Raw genomic sequence first — 26,364 nt, forward strand, 5'->3', positions numbered from 1 at the left:
TCAGAAACACCACAGTTTGGTGAAGTTTTGGAAACCGGAAAGAAAGATACATTCGTTTCCCAAGGAGATCAGAGAAGGTAGAGTGACAGGCCCTGGAGCCCTCAGGTCTAATGCTGGTTCTGACATGTAGTAGCTGGGTGATTTTGAACAAGCCACTTCTACTCTTTAGACTTCAACTTCCTCATCTGATAACTGCAGAGAGTGGAGTAGTAACGTTTAAGGTTCTTTCTAACTGTAACTCCATTTTCCTTCTAGAAATGTTAGACATCAACACTTGGCTTTTGACACATAGTCTCTGGTGCCATCACTTTAAGCTGGGAAAGGTCATTTGTTTTTATATTCATTTAAATCATACTTTATTGGATAGCCACAATAGTAAGCTACTTCTGCCACATTATCAAATTGTTAACATTTAAAAAATAGGTAATATCCCTACTGGTAAGAAAGCAAGAAAATGGAAACTCTCCAGCACTGCTGGTCTGGAAGTATAATAGCCAAAATAGCATGGGCACGCTCTATCAATAGCCTCAGAATATACATTTCCATGTAATTTTATTTCTGTAATTGTATCTTCAGAAATTAACTATAGGCAATAATAACAGCACTATGCCTACAATTACTATTACTACCTCTACAAGATTTCAACTCCAAGGATATTTGTGGCGGCACTGTTAGAAATTCCAAACCATTTAAATGTCTCACAGTATGGGATTGTTAAATATATTTTGGTTACATGGATCTAAGTAAATACCCTGAAGACAGTGAAACTCAGTGTTAAAAAAAAGGAAAAGAATCCATGGAGAAACGCCTCATACAGATTGAACATCAACAGCCAGAAGTCAGTTAACTTATTAAAACTATATTTGTAGTAGGTGCTGAACTGTGCCAACCAGATCTCCTTTTGGAAAGAAAGATTTATTCCCCTAGCTGCTTGGAAGTGCTGCTGGCAGACTGCTCTTAGCTGTCAACCCTTTTTAGGAATTGCCTTAGCTGGTAAGAGCTGCCTTGCCCAAGGTCATGGCCCCTCCTTGGGCAACCCCCAGGCAATTCCTGAATGATACAAGGGAGTGGGGGGGGGGGTGCTGCTTATAAAGGCCCAGTCCTTTCAGCCAACTGAAAACAACTGAGGAGCACTGTCCCAGCCCAGCTTCTTTGCTAAATCCTCTCTGTCCCTTCCCTTCCACAAGTGGTGATCCCAAAAGCACTCCCTTTAAAACTAATACCCCTCCCTCCATGCCAACTCCATCTCAGAATCTGCTCCCCAGGAAATCAGATCTGCAACAATATGGAAATGAAGGAGGGAAAAAAACCCTCATATTCTTAAATAACTTCTTGTTTAAAAAGAAAACGAAAACATGGAAGCATTACATATAAACATAGGAGCTGTGTAGTTTGGACATAACAATGCTTAAAGGACATGCTGAAGCCGTAAATGAATGTCTTGGAAAACAAGAGAGATGGAAAGAAAAAATGACCTAAACCTCAACTCAAGAAGTCAGGAAAGAGGGGTGCCTGGGTGGCTCAGTGGGTTAAAGCCTCTGCCTTCGGCTCAGGTCATGATCCCAGGCTTCTGGAATTCAGTCCTGCATCCGGCTCTCTGCTCAGCGGGGAGCCTGCTTCCTCCTCTCAATCTGCCTGCCTCTCTGCCTACCAAATAAATAAATAAATCTTCAAAAAAAAAAAAAAAAAAAAAAAAAAAAGAAAGAAAGAAAGAAAAGAAAAGAAAAAAAGAAGTCAGGAAAGGAAGAAAAGAAATCTAAATAAAGCCGAGGAGGGCTACACTAAAGATAAAGGCTGAAAGGAATGAGCTAGCAACCAAAACAAAACAACTGGATGGTTAGTAAACAAGAGCAAAGGCCCTTTTAATTGTTTTGGGGGTAAAAAGTCTGTAAGACAGATAACTCTTTCAGGTAGAGAGATAAAGACCAAGGGGAGATTGAGGTGGAGGACCAGGAGGAGGAAGGGAGGAGGGGGAGGGAGAGACTGGAGAGGAGGAGGAGAATAGAAAGCCGGCAATATTAGGAATGAAAAAGGAGGCATAACTATAAATCCAAGAGATTTTATTGAATTATGAAAAAATAAGATAGTCAATTTTATAGAACCACATTAGAAAAACCAGATGACAAAATTCTGAGAAAATAGGAATATTCAAAGTGACTCAAAAAGTAGAAAAGCCTGATGAGTCCAATAATAACAGATGAAAGTGGATCAATATTCAAAAATCTAAAAAAAAAAAAAAAAAAAAGTCTATGGGGCTCCTGGGTGACTCAGTGGGTTAAGCCTCTGCCTTCATCCCAGGTCATGATCTCAGGGTCCTGGGATCAAGCCCCACAAAGGGCTCTCTTCTCAGGGGGGAGCCTGCTTCCCCCTCCCCCACCGCTTACCTTTCTGCCTGCTTGTGATCTCTCTCTCTCTCTCTGTCAAATAAATAAATAAAATCTTTTAAAAGTCTACTTGCCCCACCCTCCTGGTCCAAACAGTATTATATACAGGCAAGTTCTAAGAATCATCAAAGAATAGATAATTCTCTTATATAAGTTGTTCCAGAGCAAAGAAGAAGATGTTAAGTTACAGTTTATTTTATGAGGCTAGTATAACCCAGTTACAAAAATGGAATAAGGAGAACACAAATGAAAATACAGACCGATCTCCCTACTAAATTAAGCAACCCCCCCATGAACCCTCCAAATTTGGTACGGCATTAAAAGGACAAAGGACAATACATAAAGTTTATTCTAGGAAAGCAAGGATAAAGCAAAATGATAAAACTTACATAATTCACTATATTAACAGAATAAAAGAGAAATTCATATGATCATCTCAATAAATTCAGAAAAAGAAATTTGATAAAATTCAATATCCAAGTAGGATGAAAAAGCAAATGCACCTCTAAGCACATTTGAAGGTAAATGGAACACCCTCTACTTTGCAATAACCCTGTACCAAAACCCCACAGCAAACTCCACACCTAAATGGCCACCTATTAGAAGCACTGCTATTAAAATCAGGGACAAGATAAGGATGCATGTTATGATCTCTACTATTCAACGCACTACTAGAGCTCCTAACCAATGCAATTAAATAAGAAGCAATAAGAGGTGTACATATTAGAACAGAAAACAGGAAACTGTCACAATTTTTAAATGATATGATAGTATACCTAGAGAAACCAAGAGAATAAAATAAACTATTAAGGAATTTCAACAAAGTGATTGTATATAAAAATCAATATTAAAAAATGAATTGCTTTCCCATTTACACAAGCAATAGTCAATGAGGCTAGATAAAGACCTCTTTCAAAATTCTAATGAAAAGTAGTGTTCCCTGAAATAAATCTAACAAGAAATGTGTAAGACCTTTCTTTATGTAAGACCAAATCTATAAAAATGTACTGAAGGACATAAAGGAAAACCTAAATAAATGGAGAAATACCTTATTCATGGAAAGGAAGGCTCAAATTAGATCTGTTAATACTTATTATGCATGTGACCTTGGAAAAATTTTTGAATCTTAATCTATCTGAGCCCCAGAGTCCTCACATGTAAAATGCAGTAACAGAATTTCCCTTACAGTTATTGTGAATATTAGAACTAGGAGAAGTAAATTGCACTGGGGTGCCTGGGTGGCTCAGTCAGTTAAGTGTCGGCCTTCAGCTCAGATCACAATCACACAGTTCTGGGATCGAACCCTGCACTGAACCCCACATCGAACCCCACATCAAACCCCAGAGCCCCACATCGGGCTCCTTGCTCAGCAGGGTGTCTGCTTCTCTCTCTCCCTCTGCCTGCCGCCCCCCCTTCTTGTGCTCTCTATCAAATAAATAAATAAAATCTTAAATTAAAAAAAAAAGTAAATAGCATTTTGAAAAACCCTCAAAATCATATGCAATATTTTAATGGAACAAATGTATATATGTAACCTCAAAAAAAGAGATGTATGAAAGGATACACATAAAATACCATAATTAATACCTCCAAAGAACACATAGAAATTAGAAGTTGAGTTTCCATTATCTGTAACATTTTAATTCTTTTAAAAAGGAGGATAAATTATTTATTTTATTTTATTTTTCTCAGTGTTCCAAGATTCATTGTTTATGCATCACACCCAGTGCTCCATACAATACGTGCCTTCCATAATACCCACCGCAAGGCTCACCCAATCCCCCAACCCCCGCCTTCCAAAACTCTGTTTGTTTCTCAGAGTCCACAGTCTCTCATTGGTTCATCTCCTCCTCCGATTTCTTCCAACTCACTTCTCTTCTCCAACTCCTAATGTCCTCTATGTTATTCCTTATGCTCCTCAAGTAAGTGAAACCATATGATAATTGACTCTCTCTGCTTGACTTATTTCACACAGCATAATCTCCTCCAGTCCTGTCCATTGTTGATACAAAAGTTGGGTATTCATCCTTTCTGATGGAGGCATAATACTCCATTGTATATATGGACCACATCTTCCTTATCCATTCATCTGCTGAAGGGCATATTGGCTCTTTCCTCAGTTTGGTGACTGTGGCCATTGCTGCTATGAACATTGGGGTACAGATGGCCCTTCTTTTCGGTATGTTTCAAAAAATAGAAACAGAAAGAAAACTTCCAGACTCCTTCTATGAAGCCAGCATTCCAGCATTACCCTGACCCCCCAAACAGGCAAAGACCCCACCAAAAAGGAGAATTTCAGACCAATATTCCTTATGAATATGATGCCAAGATTCTCAACAAGATCCTAGCTAATACAATCCAACAGTACATTAAAAAGATTATCCACCATGACCAGGTGGGATATATCCCTGGGATGCAAGGGTAGTTCAACACTCACAAATCAACCGACGTGACAGAACAAATCAATAAGAGAAGAGAGAAGAACCACATGGTCCTCTCAACTGATGCAGAAAAAGCATTTGACAAGATACAGCATCTGTTCCTGATTAAAATGATTCAAAGTATAGGGATAGAGGGAACATTCCTCAACTTCATAAAATCTATCTACAAAAACCCCACAGCAAATATTATTCTCAATGGGAAAAAGCTGACAGCCTTCCCTTTGAGATCAGGAACACAGAAAGGATGTCCACTCTTGCTACTGTTGTTCAACATACTATTAGAAGTCCTAGCGGCAGCAATCAGACAACAAAAGAAATAAAAGGTATTCAAATTGACAATGAAGAAGTCAAACTCTCTCTCTTCACAGATGACATGATATTTTCTATGGAAAACCCAAAAGACTCCACCCCCAAACTACTAGCACTCATACAGCAATTCAGTAATGTGGCAGGACACAAAATCAATGTATAGAAATCAGTTGCTTAGCTGGTGCAACCACTCTGGAAAACAGCATGGAGGTTCCTTAAAAAGTTGAAAATAGAGCTACCCTATGGCCCAGCAATTGCACTACTGGGTATTTACCCTAAAGATACAAAGGAAGTGATCTGAAGGGGCACGTGCACCCGAATGTTTATAGCAGCAATGTCCACAATAGCCAAACTATGGAAAGAACCTAGATGTCCATCAATAGATGAATGGATAAAGATGTGGTATATATATACAATGGAATACTATGCAGCCATCAAAAGAAATGAAATCTTGCCATTTGTGACCATGTGAAGGGAACTAGAGGGTATTATGCTTAGCCAAGTAAGTCAGTTGGAGAAAGACAACTATCATATGATCTCCCTGATATGAGGAAGTAGAGAGGCAACATGGGGGGTTTGGGGGATAGGAAAAGAATAAGTGAAACAAGATGGGGTCGGGAGGGAGACAAACCATAAGACACTCTTAATCTCACAAAACAAACTGAGGGTTGCCGGGGGCAGGGGGGGCAGGGAAAGGGGGGTGGGGTTATGGACATCGGGGAGGGTATGTGCTATGGTGAGTGCTGTGAGGTGTGTAAACCTGGCGATTCACAGACCTGTACCCCTGGGGCTAATAGTACATTATATGTTAATTTAAAAAAAAAGAAATCAGTTGCTTTATTATATACTAACAATGGAAATATAGAAAGGGAAATTAGAGAATTGATTCCATTTACTATAGCACCAAGAACCATAAGATACCTGGGAGGATATATTATTTATATAATTTCTTAAGTATAAAGGAAATTTCCTCTTTTCCCCACCATTTTGGTCTGCTTCTTTCTTTTTCCTCTGGCACAGTCCAAATCAAACTTCTCCAAATTTACCTATATTGGCTAGAGATTGAAGAACACTGACTTGAAGGTAGAAGTACCTGAAGGTATTCAGACTACATATGGATATGTATTGTGTATGTGCTTATAGTATGAACAAGGTACATCTTTTTGTACTTTATGAGTAGTATGCATATATGTGAATTTCAGTGTTTGTGAACTATGTATAAACACAGACCACAGTTAAATAAATGAATTTCCTACCCCTGATACTGTTATTCTGTACACCACAGTGGACTGTTTTCCAACTTGAAATCCCATTCTATCTCCTATTTATCTTTTTCTAGGAAGTTTGGTTAAAATAATGATGTTCAAAGGGCAATTAAACTTGAACATTTGCCCATCCCTTCGTACAATACTCTGCTAGGAGCCATGAGGGCTTCAGGGATGATTAAGGAAAAAAGAATGATCTCAGTCCTCAGTGAACTGACAGTCCATGGGGGAATACCCCAAAGCTGCAATAAAAGCTTAGCTGTGTGAATTCAAAGCTGTGGGATTCAGAGACAGAATAGCTCAGTGCACAAGGATGCTCACATGGTTGACTGGGAAGAAAGGATAGAGGAAAAAACTCATTTACTAAGTGTAACCAACATGCTTACACTGCAGGGAGGAACAACTGAAATCAAAACCTCAAGACTCCTAAACACAATTTGATTTAAGAGTTTCTTCATGCTACGAGATTTTTTTTTTTTTTTTTTAAACGTAAGCTCCACACCTAGCATGGAGCCTGACACAGGGATTGAACTCATGACCCTGAAATCAAGACCTGAACTAAGATTAAGAGTTGATGCTTAACCGACTAAGCCACCCAGGTTCCCCCATGCTACAAAACTGTCTTATTTTTTCAATTTCAATAAAAATTACAGTTAATGGATTCCTCAGTTTAAATTAATTAGTAGAGTGTGCCATTTCATTTTCCCCAAATTTTCCAGACTCATGAGTCCTGTTCACTCATCGGTTTGGACAGGTTGGCAATGGGCGAGACATCAAAGGGCCAGGCCCCTGGGGCCCCTGGGCTGTAAACGGTTTCTCTTCCACTGCTTTTTCACACTACTGGGTTCTGACGATGACAACAACATGCCAACAGTATCCTATGCATGGAAATCTACACCTGTCAGAAAACAGAAAATAGCATCCCTCTGGAGTCCAACAAACCCAAGTTCGCTTCTCATCTGTGACATCTGCTAGATTCATGGTGTTGAGCAAATTACTTATTTTTACTTAATCTCTCTGAGCCCAGGTTTTCCCAGAGGGGGAAAATGGGACTAATGCTGTCACTTTACAGAGTAGGATTAGACATCATGAACACAGATTTCCCAGCACAGTGTCTGGTACATATGGCTCCATGGTGCCAAATACTTTCCCTTTTTCCTTGTTGAATGCAGGTAACTGTGCCAATATTCCTTGATACCTTTAAATAGGGCCCTCATATAATGGAGAAAGGGGTCTAAGATGAGAGAAGGTATGAATTTAGGGACGGAAGGGAAAGATGATGCATTTCAGAGCCGGCTGAAATGGTACAAATTTTAGTTTCACCTCTAGAAGCAATTGACGAATAAAGTCTCAGGCTATGACATGAGAGTTTTTTCCTAACTTTTACTTGGAGTGGTCAGAGGTGACTGGATATAAGAGCTACACTTAGGACACTGGGAGGCTTCAAGAGAGCACAGAGTTAGTCCTTTGGCTGAATGAATTTAATAAATTATCTTTCAATTGGAGAGGCCTCCCTGGGTGAATCACTTTCAATTAGACAAAAATAGCCAACAGAAATCAGCCCCCACTAAAGAAGAAGAAAGAAGGAAAGAAATCATTTGATTTGATTGACTGACATTGTTTCGAACAGAGCGTGAAAGAACATGCAGAGCTTAGTTTGGTCAGAAAGACATCCTGCTGCTGATGAAATCACATGCATTTATTCAGTCCTCCAACCATTTCCTAGGTGTGACTTTTTAAATATATAAATAGATCTACTCTCAAACTTATCTTCCTCCTACCTCCACCTCCAAAATGAAATCACACAGATTCTCCTCACTTTTTCAATGGAAATGTCATTCTCCACATTCAGTGGGCTTGATAATTGGTGTTATTTACCTTCGACCTCCTTTCTCCTCCCCAAAATTTCAATACGAAATCAGAAACCAACTTAGCAACTGTTTTATATTATCTCTCAGCAATGTCCCTTTCTTGTACCAGACAGTATCCCCAATTCTGAGTAACTGGCTCCAGCTTCTGTCTCTGATCTTTAGAATTGCCTCCCTCCATTTTAGCGTTCCCTGGGCCTGAGGACTTTACCCTACAAAATCCAATATTGGTTCTCAAGAACCAATACTTGCCTCTTATTGACTATCAATTTGTGTTCAACTCCTTTTCCAGGCATTGGAGGTCCTTTATGATCTAGTGTGACCTGATCTCCCACTAGTTTTAGGCAAGATGGTGGGGAAACCTGGGTATGGGGATGGTGTTGTCATCCACTCTTTCTGCTAACAGTTGGGATTCTGGGACCAAAAAAAACCAAACAAACAGTGTCAACACTGGCTATTGCTTTCTAGCCACAATTCACCAAATGCTAAAAGGGGGAACTCATGTGTAGTAAGGAGAGGCTTGCCCCTCTTGAGCATGGGGGGGGGGCATATATTTGCCTAGAGGCTGATGGGGAAGGAGCAAAGAGCTGGGATAATGCCATGAGTATTTCCGAAGTGTAGAACAACTGGCCAAACAAAGACAAACATGAGAGGCAGGTGCTTGGAGACACATACACACACAACACACATACATGTGTTTACTAAGAGTGCTAGAAGCTGTATTTATGGACTGGCATGTCACTATGGCCCCATGGCTTTGGATCTAAAATTGATTTATAATGGGGACTCATGTCTCTAAAGGTAGAGCTCATGACTGAGCAGAAAAGGGAGAGAAACATGTGCAATATCACTGTGAAGCTTTTCTATAGGCCAGTTGGCCACAAGAAGGAAATGGAGGGGTGCTCTCCTAACCACTACTGCTCTGGGACAAAGGAAGCAGGAGCAGAGAAAGGAAACTTGAACCCGCTGAATGTCTGCAGAAAGCCCATTTGGCTAATAGTAGAGAATCAGACTAGTGTTTTTATTTCCTTTGTTGACATGGAGTAAAGAAATTTAATGGAATAAAGTCCTCTGGACCGCACTCCAACAGATTTTCCTCACTTTTTCAATGGAAATGTTCTTCTCCACATTCAACAGCCTTGATAGACTTGATAATTTGTATTATTTACCTTCAACCTCCTTCCTTCTCCCAAAATTTCAATACCAAATCAGAAACTAACTTGCTAAGTGAAGCAGGCATAGAAAGCATCTTGAGAGAAGGCATTCACTCCAACTCAGAGGTCATGATTGTCAAGGAGAAACCTGGTTGTAAAAAAAACAAAACAAAACACCAAGGTCTCTAGATTTAGGCAGACACTAGGTTGTTAAAAAAAAAAAGCCAAGGTCTCTAGATTTAGGCAGAGGATAAAGGAATGATTTGTTGAAAAAAAAAAAGTGCCTGTGAAACATGCTAATGCATGTTTCACATCTGAAAACGATATTTAGAAATAAGGGTAAGGGTACACAATCATGGAATACATAGGAAGATGCCACAAACCTATATGAATTACATCATGCAAAATAGCTGAGATTGATCTGAAAAATACTAGTACAAAAAACAACAACTATATTAGCCAGGAAAAGGTTAGGGGGAAGTTTGGGAAGTGGGCTGGTTAATTCCAGAGCAAGAAGAGCAAAGAACACTTTGGTCTATTGCTTGGGAACAAGTATGACCAGGAGAACTTTCAGTGGTTACTGAACCACTTTTACTGACTTTTGAGGAATTTTGGAGAACAATAACAGCAACAACGAAAGGCCAAAGGTCGAGAAATAAGCTTATCTAATCTTAGATTAATTAGCAAAAATGTGGAAGAATATAGATTCTACAAACTATAAACAGTATAAGCATAATATTAATCTTAGTCAAGAATCCAAAACATATTTTATAGTGATTTCAAAAGAAAAATCACATATAATTCCACTACCAACTACAACCACAATTGTAACATGTTACTTAAATTCATGAATAGATGCATGCATTTTTTTGTTTTGTTTTGAACTCCTTTTATCTCTTTTTTACTCCTTTCACATAACAGAATATGGTGACTATTATTTGGTGTTATTAAATATTCTCTGACATACAATATTGTTTTCCATGGCTATATAATATATTTTACACATATATATTATATAAATCAACTGTGATTCATGACTTGTCCCTCATATTGTTTTTTTTATTACTCATTTCTAATATTCAGAGACTATGACCTTTAGCATTTCTGCTTTGAGGAATCTCCTAAGGTCTTATTTGTACCCTAATAATTAATATTTGTAAATGTTCTTTGGATCCTGGAAAAAAAATGTCACTCTCTGTATTTTAGATATTATGCAGCATATATTCAATCTTGTATATGAATTATATAATTATTTCAATTATATCAATTGTATAATTATATTATACAATTCCTGTAATTTATATTATTTCTTATTTGTTCACTTGGACTCTGAAAGCCCGAGAGTGGCATTTTCACTTTATTTTATTTTTTAAAGATTTTATTTATTTATTTGACAGAGAGAAAGAGATCACAAGTAGCCAGAGAGGCAGACAGACAGAGGGGGAAGCAGGGTCCCAGCTGAGCAGAGAGCCTGACACAGGACTCCATCCCAGGACCCTGAGACCACGATCTGAGCCAAAGGCAGAGGCTTAATCCTCTGAGTCATCCAGGTGCCCAAGAGTGGCATTTTTAAATCTTCCCCACCACTGTGTTTTGGGGGCAACATTAGTTTTGCATCTGTCAACATTTACTGATGCATATATTTTCACGACCGTGTAGCTTCACTGTGAACTGGACCCTTTGTTTATATAAAACAACCCTCACTGCCTTATTCAATAATACTTGTGTTAAGCTGTGTTTTGTCTTAGATCAATGCCACGACTTCTGCTTTAGTGTTTGTGTCATCTGTCCACTACACCTTGTCTCAGCATTTTAATCTTTGGGCATCCTTTCATTTCAGGGATGAATATGTAGACAATGTGTATGGTTGAGTTTTAATTTCTGGCACACAATGAAGACCTTTATTAAAAATGGGTCATTTTAGTTCATTAATGGGAGCTGTTATAACTAACTATTTGATCTCATCATTTTCGTGGTCCTTTTAATTTCTTTTTAAACATTTCCTCGGCATCTCCTTTATTTTCTGTCTTGTTTCATATGAAGTATGTTTCCTTAGAGTCCTTGGGTTTGGAAGATGGATTAGTGGAAAAAGAAATTCTATAACTATTATTTTCTAAAATTAAATGTCAAGAACAGAATGACTCTCTCATAGTTGAACCAAGGAATTCAGAACATTTGATTTTCACTGTCCTATCCCTTCCCATAGACGTCAGACAAACACCAGTCTTTGCAGGTTTTTAAGAATGTAGTCTGGGGCTTTAAACCCCAACTTGCTGTTTCATAAGTTTTTGTATCAACTGCGTATCTTCTCTTTGAATATATTTGACTTTTGCATACCATTTCATTTTTTAAAGATTTTATTTATTTGAGAGTGAGAAAGAGAGAAAGCAAGCAGGGGGAGGGGCAGAGGAAGAGGGAGAAGGAAACTCCCCACTGGGCAGAGAGTCCAACGTGGGGTTCTATGTGGGACTCGGTCATGGGACTCCAGGATCATGACCTGAGCTGAAGGCAGATGTTTAGCCAACTGAGCCACCTAGGGGCCCTTATTTTTTTAGTGTTTTTTAAATTTTTTTTTTTTTGTTTTTCTTTTTCCTAATTTTAAGTGGGCTCCACACCCAATGTGGGGCTTAAACTCATGACCCTGAGATTAAGAGTTGCACGCTCTACCAACTGAGTCAGCCAGGTGCCCCCTCCACATAATTTTAGAACTGGATCCACACAATAATTTAAACATCTCTTTTTAAGTTGGCTTCAGTACTAATCCTCTACCTTTTATAACATTACCTTCTCCACATACTGGATTCGACTTTCTATAAAACAAACTCTGCTCATTAGTTGCATCTAAGAGATTTTAATTCTGTTGTGTTTTAGTTTCCTTGCAATCTCATCTGTACCTCTGCATACTGCATTTCATTTTCATCTCTGCCTGCTTTCATTCTCTTCTGATTTGTGAAGGCCATGGTTTCCTGCCCTCTTAAAAGCATTCCAGTCTCCTAAAATATTTTCTTAGGTCCAGCTGGAGGAGATCATTTATTTTCATTCTGTTTGCTATTCTTTGCTCCTTTATTTTGTGTTTTCCTTAGTTCCTAACTGTTTTACTCTTTACTCATTCTTAGAGAAGGAAGCATTCTACAGGTTTGATGCTTGTCAAATAAAGGTTTTTAGTCTTGTTCTCACTGAATGTTGAATTAATAGTGGCAGGTCGATGTGTACATATCCCAGGCTACATCAACTTTCTAGAATATATTATCCCAGAGAAATTCTACTTTGGATATGCACACATCCTAGGCTACATCAACTTTCTAGAATATATTATCCTAGAGAAATTCTACTTGAATTTTATTTTCCTCTTGGTCCCAGGACAATTTCTACTTTTTGGAATGCATCACAAGGGTTACAAAATGATCAACATTTCTCAGTATTTTATAAATGTTTTAACAGATATATATATATATATATATATATATATATATATATATATATATATTTTCACTCTAGAATGTGAAATCCATTGCATATATATCCATTGCATCAAATTCCTTATATCCTTAAAATTCTTTACATACTCATTCAGTTTTGTCACTCAAAGTATTAAAGATTGATAGAAATATGTTGTTTCCCACTGTGAATGTTCTGACAATTTTATTCTATATATTTTACTATTTATATTATTTAGAATAAAAGTATTCATGGAGGGTATGCCTTTTAATGGATTATATCTTTTAGCCACAGTTAATGCACCATTTTACTTTGTCTAATATTAATATTGCTCTCCTTTCTTCCTTTGGTTTGCATTTTCCTGGTATATTTTTGTCTTTCCTTTTTTTCTCTCCTTTCTGTCCCACTTTGTTTTAAACAGCATATATTTAGAATTAGTTTTTGCCTGATCCATGTCTCTTTGTCTTTTAATAGAAACAATTAAGCCATTCACACTTAATGTGATAACACGTTTGACCTCACTTCTACCGTCTTATTTTATACTTTCTTTTTTTATGTTCCCTTGCTATTTTCTTTATTAGTTTTTAATCTTGGCCTTACCAGTCCAAATCTTTCTCCTAATTTTGAAGTTAAATATGGAATTTCTACTCTTATATTCATCTACTCTCTTTTCTTTTAAAAATGTATTTAGTATTTGATGTCTCTCAGCACAAAATGAGCGCTTTAGTACTTCAAGCATTTTTGTTTTTCTGGAGTAATCTGAGTTTTCAGATCCAGATTACTATCATTAAATTTCTTATCTATCTTTTTAACTAAGAACTATTTTTGACAGTTGCATTGTTTCATAACCAAATTAATAAAGTTTAAACATTAAATCTGCTCTGATTTTATTGTTTATCTATCTTTTATATCACATCATCTCCATCCCCCAATTTTAATATTCATTAATTTCCCTGTGGATCAGAGTATTTTGAATACTTTTTCCACTAAATGATTTTGGTGGTCTACTTTCTGTGTATTTCTTTTGTCTGACAATATCTTTTTTTCCCCTCATGTGGTACTGAATACAGTTCTGGGTCACAATTTTATTACCTTAAAACTCCATAGCTATGTATCAACTTCCTTCTAACATTTACCACTACAAAATATCTGACACATGCTTATTAAAAATACTGTTTCTTTTCCCGATTGCACACCAATAGATTCTTATAAATCTTATAAATTAACAACATCCACCAGAACGTATCTTTAATTTTCCCTGGTACACAATGAGTATTTTGAATTGAAATTATAAAAATATTTCTCTATACTTTTTATAACTCATCTTCCATTTTCTCTTCTCCTAAAAAATTCCATATTTTAATATTTTAATGTGTTGAAATAGCTTCCTCTTTTTCACTCATTAGTTTTGTTTCTTTTTTATAAAAAAAATTATTTAGAGGAAGAAAGAGAAAGTATGTGTGTGGGGGGGTAAGAAGGGGGCAGAGAGGGAGAGAAGCAGACTCCCCACTGAGCAGGAAGCCCATCTCCAGTCCAATCCCAGGACCCTGAGCCAAAACCAAGAGTCAGTTGCTTAATCGACTGAGCTACCCAGGAATCCCTTTTGGTTTCTTTCTTTATGTATTTTCTATCAAAACTGTGAGAATTTATGCTCATCTTTATTGCTCTGCATTGTCCTAATGTCCATGCTTCCATTGCATGCTTTTAATTCTGCAAAATATTTTTATTTTAAAGAAAGGAAAGTTTCCTAATCTCAGATGGCTTTCTTTTGATAGTTCCTGTTACATTCTTTGGAATCTCTGTAAATAGAACTTGGACCTTTCTTTCTTTCTTTTTTTTTTTTAATAGTGTCCATTTTACAGGGAGAAATTAGTTTCACATTCTTAGATGTCTTCCTTCTTCTGAACCACTAAATACTGTTTTTGTGAGCTTTGACGATGTGTTGACTATGAGTGAGTCCCATGGCCCATCACCATGTGTTTTGGCCAGGGTGTGTCTGAGGAGAAACTAACATGATTGAGATGCTGAGGTGGTGCTTCCCATCACCAACGTGGCTAGCAGATACACACAGTATTTATATATTTAACATATATATAACATATATAAAATATATTAAGATATATGTTAAAATATTATATATGTTTTAAAATAGTGGCAAAATATACCTAATATAGAATTTATGTTTACTTACGGTGGTAAAATAAACATGACAGAAAATTTACCACTCAACCATTTTTAATTATCCAGTTCAGTGGCATTAAGTACATTTATACTTTTGTGCAACTACCACCATCATCCATTCACAAAAATTTTTTCATCTTACAAAACTAAAACTCTATACTACTACATGATAACACCTCATTCTCCTCTTCCCAGCTCCTGGAAACCACCATTCTACTTTCGGTCTCTATGGAGTTTGACCACACTAAATACCTCCTATGAGTGAAACCATAAGTGTATGTCATTTTGTGACTGGTTTATTTCACTTAGCAAAATGTTATCAGGTTTCATCCATGTTGTAGCATGCATCAGAATCATTCCTTTTTAAGGCTGAATAACACTCCACTGTTATACATATACAACATGTATGTTATACATATACAACATTCTGTTTATTCCTTTGTCCATCAATAGACACTTGGTTGCTTCCACCTTTTGGCCATTGTGAATAATACCGCTATATATTTAAGTGAATGAATATCTCTTTGTATTCTTGCTTTCGATTCTTTTGGGTATATATTCAGAAAAGGAACTGATGGCTCATATGATATTCCTATTTTTAACTCTTTGAGGAATCACCATACTGTCTTTCATAGTGGTTGCACCATTTTACATTCTCACCAACAGTGCACAAGGGTTCCAACTTCTTACATTGCCATCAGTTGTTTTTCTCTTTTTCTTGTTTGTTTGTTTGTTTGTTTTTGAGAATAGCTATCCTAATGGATACAAAGTAGTATCTCATTGTGGTTTTAATGTGCATTTCCCTAACAATTAGTGATGCTGAGCACCTTTTCAGGTACTTATTGGCCATTTGTGCATCTTCTTTGGAGAAATGTTTTTCAAATCCTTTGCCCATTTCTTAATTGGATTATTTGGGGGGTTTTTGGTTGAGCTTATTGAGGTCTCTACAGATTCTGAATATCAACCCACCTTCAGATATACAATTTGCAAATAATTTTCTCCCATTTTTTGTAGTCCCTGTCATTCTACCCTTAGAGATGCTAGTGAAAATTCTTCTAGGAGTTCCTTCTTTTTCATCTGTAGGCCAACTTTTCCTTCCACTCTGGTGATTTATGGGTTAGTTGAGCCTTCCCCCAATACTCTTTATCATGGACTGCTGTCAAAATTTCTGACATGTGGATTACACTGGTATCCTTTTCTGTCAGTACTATAATAAATATCCTCAAATATTTATTTATTAATATGATCAATTCAATAAAAAATCAGGGGAGTAGGCATGAGTTAAATGTGTTTTCTTCACTTCCCATTTTTAACACAGTATTTCTTAAAGGCAGTCTACCTGCACCAGAATCACCCTGAGTGCTGGTGAAAAATGCTGCTTCTGGGCCACCACTGCACGTCTCTGAATCAGAATTTCTGATGGGAAAGTCACCAGGCAAAAATCAAAATTCAAGAACTGCGAGATTGAGGGCTGCCTTGTGAGAACTTGGGAGAGAAAGCAATGATTCCCTGGAACTAACCAAGTTTCAGAAGTCATAGCAGGTGATTCTTAAGTCATTTTGACAGGTATATTACTTATGCAGCTCAGAGACAGGATATTTAACAAAGCTTCCCAGAAGCCTCTCAGGCATGAGGGAGAAATTACTATTGAATGCAAAGACAGGGATAATGTGCAGACATGATCATGACTGGAGTGCAGTGTCCAGTGTAGGTTCTGACATGCTCAAGAGGGCTTTTAGAGAAAACCTACTGCACTGAGGATTTACCAGAGAAGGTAAGGAATTAAAAACACCGTAGAGGAATCACTGAGGGAACTTCTTGGTTAGCAGTGGTTCTTAACTCTGTTGAATGCTGGTGTCACCTGAGGATCCTTAAAAAAACCCCTCAGGCCCAGCCTTGACCCCAGACCAATTCAATTAGCATCTCTTGGAGTGGAACCCAGAACTGTTAGGGCTGCAGTATTCTCCAGGTGATTTTAATATTCAACCAATGTTGAGAACCACTGGTCTGGAGAAGAGGACCTTGATTATAAATCTGTGAAGCTCGAATGCAGCAGAGGAAAAGAAGTGTTTCAGGAAAAAAAAAAAAAAATCCACCCTTGACCATGCACCTGGCAGAAGGGACACTGAAGGTCTAGCTGAGTCAGCAGATGGCTACTGGCACAGCTTGTCTATCAAGCCCAGACTCTCAGTGCTGTGAGAAACGTCCTTCCCTTCCTGAAGAGACACGGGTCTCCTTGACATGGATCTTTTAGACACTGGCAGTACATACATATCAAGATAAATGAAAATCGACTCCCATGATTTCATCAGCTCTTGTGGTTTCACCTACCTCTTAGAGTGATGATTCCCTAATCTGGGTTTCTAGCCACAGAGCTCATCTATCATCCACATCTCCACCTGGATCTCTCACGGACACTTCAAATGTAACATATGCCAAACTGACTCATTACTTAACCCTATCCTGTTTCTTGGTTCTCGTGGTCAATGGAACCACCAGGTGGAAGCCTGGGAGCTACCCTTGGTTCATCTGCCTCCCTCACTATACTCACATCCACTTAATTACAGGTTCTTTCCTGATTCTCTCCTTCCCTCTGTACCACCTTGTTCAGTCCTCATATTACCTAAATTCCCACGGAAACCCCTCAGTGGACAGCCCCACTTTTTGTCTTCTCCCCTCTTGACGTTGTAATTGGAAGGATTGCTCTAATGTTAAAATCTGGACATGTCAGTTCCCACTTAAAATTTGCCAGTGGCCCTCTGCTGTCTACCAGGAAAGATCCACATTCTTTTATTTGATGACAAGCCCCTCCTGCCCACATTTCCAGCCTCATCTCCCAGCATTTCTTGAATCATGGCTTTGCTCCAGCAACACTGAACTGGAGACAAGAACTCCTTCTGAGCTTCTGCTTATGCTGTTCCATTACCCACACTCAGGCTGTATTGCCCACATCCACTTCCTCACTCCATCCATCCTTCAAATTTCAGCTGAAGTTCTTTTACTCCAAAAAGTAATGCCTGACCTCCTTGGTCTAATACCTTCCTAGGCTGGAGAGGTGACCCTCCTCCAAATCTCATCTAAACATAAAGGTACATGGTATCTGTTTCTGGATCTGTCCCATCCAGCTCCTGGAAATGCAGTGAGTCCTGTTCCCAGAAACTACTCCTCTGCCCACCACAGAGGGGATGTTCAGTATATATTTGCTGATTTAATGTTAGTCAAATGATTGGGTGAATCTCCTCAAGAATGTATTTGCCATGATTTGCATGATTTACAGATTAGGAACAATGGAAGCTTTGGAGCAAAGTGGAAATTTCTCCAGCTGTGGGAACATATAACTACTCACTTCCTAATGCTTGGGCAAGATCACTTTGTGATCAGCCAAAGGCTGCTGGACATCCATGTATGAGAAAATGGAGGGGACCAACTTCTACCAGTGGGTGTCCTGGGGTCAGATTCTGAGGATCATGAACGTACTTATTGATGACAATCTGGCTTGAGAGAATGGGAAACTGGATGAGAACATCCAACCCACTTCGCATTGGACTTCATGGATTTTGGAAGGAATCCTCTGGCCCTCTCAGAGACTGAAAGAGCTTTCTCTGGCTCCACTTTAACTGAAAGGCAGGGGCACTGAGGCAGCTGGTAAAGGGCTGTGGGCCACTGTCCCAGAGCAGAGAAGTGGAGAAATACAGGAAGGAATGAAAATATTTGGGCCAAACATTTCAAGCATTTCAGCATCTAAGGGTCAAAGTGGCCTTGCTGACCTCTGGTTACTTGGAACTTTCACATCTAATCAGCCACTAGGGAAGTGAAAACTCAGTTTCTGTGTAGATGAAATATTGTTTGTGCCTTAAGTGAGGAGCCAACTCTCCATGTAGACCACTAAAAGAGCATGGTAGGCCCAAATGGCCAGCTGGGCAGATGGGTCTGGGGTTTGTCAGCAGCTATGTACCACTGAGTTTTACCTGTCATCCCTTGTCTTGCCACAAGAGACTCTTCTAGACTCCTTTCACCCCAAGGCTGAAAGAAGGCTGGGGATGTCTGTGCTGTCTCACAATCATGACAGGAATCAGGAGATCTCATGAATATGAGCCCCTGTTATCTTCTAAGTGTGGTACACATCCAAAGGATGATTATTATTCTCATGATTTTTATTAATTTAAAAAATCTTTTTTAACTTGAACCTTTTCTCTCTGTGCCCCTCTCCTGCCTTGAAGACATTTTGGCTCCATGTCCCACTTAGAAAACGAGAACCTCTGTTACGTTCTCCTTTTAAATCACGATACCAGGAAAGGATCTTGAATTTTCACTGAGGCATCAATGACGTCAGAGGTTAATTCCAAGAGGAAAGTGGACATTTCTTTAAAAAAACGAAACAAAACAAAAAACCCCCCAAAAAACAAAAAAACAAAGGCTGTGCTTCTTCAGAAATGAAGATGAAGAGCTGGAGTTGTGCCCTGGGGAAGAGTGGGAGACATCAGTTCCTATCAGATATGCAGGACACTTCACCTTTAGAAAGAAGAGGATTCCACGCTTCAAGACAAAGCCCTGGAATGGGTACTCTCTAGGCTGCTTCCCTCATTTCATTTTCTATGATGCTAGAAACACTTTTATCGGCCTCAAACTAATCCAGTGTTATGGCCTAAATGAATAATGCCCCAGAGTGCTAAGACAACATGCAACTGATATCACCAGACCACTCTCCTTAATCTGTTCAGAATCCAGAGTAAGGGGTCCACTACCACCATCCTCACTGCCAACCACCATCGTTTCCACCACCATCACTACGATGGACACCATCACCTCCAAGGCAAAGACAGTTGTGATTTTTTTAATGGGAGAAATAATATATGAAAATTTCTTAACTTGAGGGGCTGATATTAATCCCAGAGAACATTCTGGAACAGATGTGGAATAAGACATTATGACTAAAGTTGCGCCCTCTAAGAACCAACAAGGGTTAACTGAAAGTAGCTTATGTCAGACTAGCAAAATAACTGCTTTGACAACATAATTGGCAGGTGGATCAGGGAAATGCCAGTGATAAAAAGTATCTGAACTTAATCAGAACCTTAGAGAAGATTCCTTTGATGGATTTTTGAAAAAGTTGAAGAAATATGGGCCGGGTAATGGTAGGAAAAGTTGAATAAATTTTCTGAAAGGCTGCTGTTTACTTAATGAATGAACATCTACCTTGAGAGAGCAAATAGTGACATGCCTCAGAATTCCCGTGACGTTCATCATTTTTATTGATGACATAGTTGAAGAGGTCACACTCGTCAGATTTGGGGATGACAGGAGGCCAGCTGGAAGGGACAGTAAATACACTGGATAACAGAATCAAAGCTAAAAATATTTAGTCAAGTTGGCAAGAGAGACTAAACAAGACAAAATGAGTGACTGAGTTAAGTTGAACAGGATGAAATGAGTGATAAAAGCAAGGGCTCTATATTCACGTCCCAGGTAGCATCTGTACGACGGTAGCACATGGGGGGGGTGCTGCAGGTGCTACTGTTTAAGAGGAAGTTTGAAAAAGAGTTGGCTTTTTTCATTTGGCACTAGACTCACCAGTTACTATTGGCTTAGATTCCCAATTCAACCTTACAGAGTTTTTAAAAAATATATATGAAACGTAAAATGAAGGAGGTAATAATCTCTACTTGGGACTAATTCAGCTGCCCTTGAAATTCTGTATTTTACTCTTTAAGAACAAGATGGGGGGACGCACCTGGGTGGCTCAGTTGGTTAAGCGACTGCCTTCAGCTCAGGTCATGATCCCATGATCCCCGAGAACCGGAATCGAGTCCCACATCGGGCTCCTGGCTCCATGGGAAGTTTGTTTCTCCCTCTGACATTCTCCTCTCTCTCTCTCTCTCTCAAATAAATAAGTAAAATCTCAAAAAAAAAAAAAAAAAAAGAAGAAGAAGAAAAGAAAGAAAGAACAAAGACAGGGAAAACTAAAAGAAGAATGACAACGATAGTGAAGACACTGATGCCAATAATGTATGGGGCAGGGCAGAGCAGCACGAAGAGCACTGGCTAGGGAGGCAGGAGCTGGACTGGGCCATGAACTGGCTGTGAGATCCTAGCCAAGCCAGTATTTCCCTCAGAGCTGGTGATAGGCCTCTCTGAGAAGCCTGGGTGGTGGTGGTTGGCTGGTCTGCCCTCCTCAGTTCTGGCCTTCTGGTCAGACCACAATACGGGTCGGTTCCTTTCTCCCTTGTCACTCACCCAGAGACAAGGCCTCTGGAGAGCCCAGGAAAAATTTTGCACTCTTGAAATGCCACTAACACTTGCAAATTATACCAATTATTTCCCTCAGGAAGCCTTCAAATATACCCTTTCTTTGGCTCCCTGGGAAGTCAAGCTGATGGCGGTTCACATCTCCAATACCACATACGACATTAACGGAGGCAGGAAAGAAAAACGCCTAAGAGAACAGGCTCTGAAATCACAAGACTCTGAGTTAAAACGCAGCCTCCCCTACTAACTTCATGAGCATTTACTTAAGACTCCCTGAGACTCAGTTTTCCTGTCTGTACAACAGGGTTAATGCCAGACTCAGAATGATGTGAAGATTATGTGAGGCAATGCATATACAAAATATAGCACTATGTCGAGCACAAAGTAGGAGACCAGTGGATAGTATATCTAATGTTACTACTCCATTTATTTACCCAGCATCCCTCTGCTTGCTTTCTCCCCTCTCCTACCCTCCTCTAGGCCAGGTACTGGGCTGGTTCTAGGGAATATGGTGGATTCACATCTCCTGTCCTCACCAAGCTCACAACCCAACCACCACTGTTTAGACCAACTTTCTACTCCAATGGCAATATTCTGCATCTGCATTTTCTAATGTGCTAGCTGTATATAGCATTTAAGTACTGCAAATGGGATTGACGTGACTGAAGAATGGAACATTTAGTTTTATCCAATTTTAATAAATCACATGAAATGGAAATAGTCCCATGTGGACATAGCACAGCTCTAGATACCTTCCTGGTACATTTCTGAGGCTGCCTAGTCTGAACAAATAAAAATGCATGGAGAGAGAAATGCACATAAAGCACCCAGGACACCACCTGGAAAATTCTGTTATTTGTTCGTTCACCACATTCAATTGTTTGTGGTGCATAAGTTCTATCCCTGGAGCCACGGTATGGTGAGAGCTGTACCTTCAATGAGCTCCCAGATTCGTGGGGGCTATGCAGAGCAGTGCATTCACCATAGTGAGGGAAGTGTATGCACAGGTGCTATGGGGGAAGCAGAGAGAGGTCTCTAACCCAGATGGGTAAGCCGGGAGGGCTCCCCAGAAAGATGATTAAGATCTGAGCAGAGTCTTGAATAGATTTCAGAGAGGGGAGCCAAAATGTAAATTTATTCAATTTACAACAACAGGTTATATTCCAGGGCCATGAGACCCAGGGCTGGTGGCAGAGGTGGCCGTGGAGCAAACACTGTCTTAGAGAAAACTCGTAGCCTAGGGCCAATTTGTTGTCTTCAAACCCTTCCCCTTTGTGTCTTTTTTGTATTGCTTAATTTCATTGCTCTTCTGCAGCCACATCTTCTTTACCTGGGTGCATTTTTTTTTTTTTTTTTGGATGGTGTATATAACCTTATTTTTTTAGAGCTTTATTAGTAGTCACTAACCATAACTGATTTGGTGGGGGGTAGGGAGACAGATGAACTGTTACATACAAGGTGACATCAACTCCCACTGTGATTTTGTTGTAGAATTCTTTTCCTTGGTATAAACAAAAGGCTCTGTGAATATGGCCAGTGTGTGAAGAAGCTGCTATGGATTGGCTGGGCTGGCTGAATCTGGCTGTGACAGTGATACACTTTAATAGGAGTAAGGGTTATTCTCTTGACATACATGGAGAAATGGGATCCCACACACTTTTGTGTATTTTACATAATGTTTGGTTTGCCCAAAGCTAATATGTGACATCTAGCCAGAGAGTTCTGCCACTGACCATTGCTCACATGAAAGCAGGTACGGCTCTATATTGTATGGTTTCCATACGCACAGGGGTGTGTATAAAGCTGGATGATCCCTGTGATTCTTTCTCCCAGGAGGCCAGGGGGATGCTCGGGTGGTATTGTTTGGTCGCAGGAGGCCCTGGTCTATTTGAGTCTGTAGAGGTCATTTGCTTTGACTGTGTCAGAGTCACCTCTGATGGATAGAAATGTAAACTGGTGTCACCTTTTCAAAAAGCAGCTTGTCCTATATATCAGGAGTCTTAAAACATTCATGCCCCGTGGCCCAGTGATGCTGCTTCTGGGAATCTATCCAAACAAAGTATTTGGAAATGTATGCCAAGTTATTTGTAGTTGCTAAATGGCAAATAGGTGTAATAATATATGGCCATGAAAATGATGTTCGTGAACGACTTTGGCTACTAACACTAACTGAGGGGGACAGGGAGAGCAGAGAAGCAATAGTTACAGAGGACAGGCAATCACTCAGGACTCAGCCTGGGTTTAAATCCTGGGTCTACCACTTACTAGCTGTGTGGGAGGGGCAAGTCACCTGAACTCTGTGGGGTTGGCTATAATACTTGCCTCAGAGAGTCTTCTGAGAATTAAATGACACAATGAATATAAAAGAATTAGCACATAAAACATACATTTAGTAGATAATCAATGTAGGCTCACTATAGGTTACATGATCTCAGGGCAAAAAAAAAAAAAAAAAAAAAAGGAAAGAAAAGAAATATACCAATATAGCAACAATGTGGAAATCAGGTGGACGAATTGTGGGTGGTGGTTGATTCTTTGCACACTTACCAACTTCCCCATTTTTTTTCATTCAACAGTAAATGATTTTCACACTAAAAAAGTATATGTAACGATGGAATACAATACGATTTTTTTTTTTAAGAATTTTACCACAACTGTCCCTTCTTCTTCCAAAGCAGGAGCAGGGGGCAGCCTCCTCCCCCAAGCATCAGCAGGAGAGGGAAGAGTTAGTACTTTGTGGGTTCTCCCCTGGCAGCACGTCAGAGTGCAGAGCTGGGACCTCTGGGTGCCACCTGTTGAAAGTGCTCTGTGGCAAGTTGTGGAGAGTTGTAGGGAGAGTTGGAACTGGTGTCCCAAGGGATTTCTCCTATCTCAGAGAGTCTAGATTTGAAGATGCTCTGGTATTTATCATTTTCTTCCCATGTTTGATTGATCTGATCCAAACACTGAACTAAAAGTGTAAGGTGGGGAAGACTCCTCTACTGGCACCCCTCCCAGAAAAATACCTGAGATAATGCCAAGAGTGCTACACATAAACCCTACCCAGACACATAAACATTCAGGGTGACCCGCAAAGAGAAGACTTAGACCAGGAGTACAAGAGGGAAGTTAGCTTAGTTGCACCTGCTTTATTTAATGCATATTATTTATATGCAGAATGTAATCTCTGGCAAGTCCAGCCCTTTTTAACACGTCAAGCCGCAAAGTCCCTTCCCACGTTAATTAGGACACTTCCCTGGAATGAGAGGATCATAAAGCCCAAAGGTAGGGGTGTGTGCATATGTGCGTATATGTACGTGACCAAGCGTGATGACAACTGCCCTGACGATCTAATGTCCTTCACTGACAACGAGGGTGCCCTGTGCTCCAGCAAGTGGCTCTGGGGACTGTATTTTACACAAAGCATCCCAGGCACCGAAATCACGGATTGGTTCTCCCCACTCGAACCTGAGGGCCAGTTCCCAGCCCTCTGTCCTGACCCCTGCCCCTCATCAGTTTCTACCGCCGGTGCACACCTCCAGACCCAAGATGGTGCCCTCCAGACCCTGAAACGAAAGAACGACAAAGAGCGCTGCCGGGCCCTCCTGGGACGGCGAGGTCACCGTATGGTAATGCAGTCCTAGGAGCCGGCCGGGTCGGGCCGCGCCAGCCCGCAAGCGCGTCGGCGGGTTCTCAGCTCTCCCGCGCACCACTGCGGCGCAGCCACGGATCACCGCGCGCTGCCGCAGACCCTCGGCGGTGGGGAGGAGGAGTCGTGCCCGCCACGCTGAGCTCCGCAGCTGGATCGCTCACATCTGGAGACGCCTCCTCACTCCTGTCCCAGGCTTTCCGCTGCAGCGATGGCGGGCGTAGGGGAGGCGCGGCAGAGTCACCTGTAGGGCCTTCCAGAACTCCGCGGGCCCCCTCCGCAAATTCTAGCCCACCCATCCAGAGGAAGAAAAGGTCCGAATACTCGGGGTGAGGTGACTAGTGGAGTTTTGGAAAGCCCCACAGGTGATACTAGATACGCGCCCTTCAAGACGCACATACCCGGGCACACATGTTGTGACTCGGTCACCAAACAGGTCAGCTTTATATTCTCTCTCGACCCTCCTCTCCCTCCCTTTCTTGTATTTGCCCAAGGTGTCTGTGTTCTCGCCAGCCTCCCTTCAAGCTCCCCTAGCTCAGAGGCTTTGCGGACTGTCCCGAAGTCCTGGAACCCCGCGAGACCGTCAGAGGCTTTGGCGGCCAGACGTTAAGAAAAGTGTCCCTGCTCTTCGCCGCCCTTGGGCACCCTCGCGCGCGAAGGCTACCAAGGAAGCAAGTATGTCTAGAAGGGGAAAATCTGGCCAGATGCTGGAGCCAAGTGCCGGGAGCAAGGCTGCCTCCCGCCTGCACACCTTTGGGGCGTGGAAGGTCTTCCCAGTTGAAGAGGGAGCCGATGACCCACCCGTGCCGGTCCCGCGTCCCCAGCCCTCCAGCGGGGCGTCTCCTCCCACAGGGGCTTTGCGGCAGGTGGCGGCGCCGGGGTGGGCACAGTGGCGTCGCCGGAGGCTCCCTTCCCTGCCCGCGCGACTGGCTCCCGCTCTGCCCTCGTTTCCCAAGTTGCGGCCGCCCGCGCCCGAGAGCCCCGAGCCCCCTCCGCTGCGCGGGCGGCCGTCTTACCTCACCATGCAACACTTGGTTGCGCGGTTCCCCGGGGCGCTCCTTCCTCGGGGCTTATTCCCTTACTTGGGAGGAAAGAGGAACCGAGAGACCGAAGGGGGACGGAGGCTGCGGTCTGGGCTCCTTCCCGCCGGCGTAGCCCTCTCAAGAAGGGAAGCAGCCCCCTCTCCCGGGAGGGCGCCGCGGGGCCGGGGCGGCCGCGCTGGGGCTAGGCAGAGCCGGGGTCCTGCGCCTGCCAGCGGATCCTCGGCCCCAAAGCAGTGCGTCCCCGCTGCCCGCTACTACGGCACTGCGGCGCCCCGCCCCTAGCCGCGCGGCGAGTCCGCCTGCCACTCTCCCGCGGAGCCCTGCCCCCGGGCGCGGAGCCCGCCCCGCACCCCCGCGCGCGCGCGCACACACACGCGCCACAGACAAACACGCGCGCGCGCCTTCCG

At 41.1% G+C, this 26,364-nt stretch overlaps 1 protein-coding gene across 4 annotated transcripts in view; it reads right to left on the bottom strand.

Moving 5' to 3' along the window:
- Positions 1-26,291, bottom strand: part of DGKG (diacylglycerol kinase gamma) — a 212,282-nt gene extending 185,991 nt beyond the window's left edge. For all 4 annotated transcript variants that reach the window (XM_082693811.1, XM_082693807.1, XM_082693809.1 and 1 more), the window contains exon 1: positions 25,931-26,291. The gene's annotated coding sequence lies outside the window, so the exon portion shown is untranslated. The remainder of the gene's footprint in view (positions 1-25,930) is intronic.
- Positions 26,292-26,364: the final 73 nt, after the last annotated feature.

This window comes from Mustela nivalis (assembly GCF_964662115.1).
Source record: "Mustela nivalis genome assembly, chromosome: 1".
In the NCBI taxonomy this organism is placed as follows: domain Eukaryota; kingdom Metazoa; phylum Chordata; class Mammalia; order Carnivora; family Mustelidae; genus Mustela; species Mustela nivalis.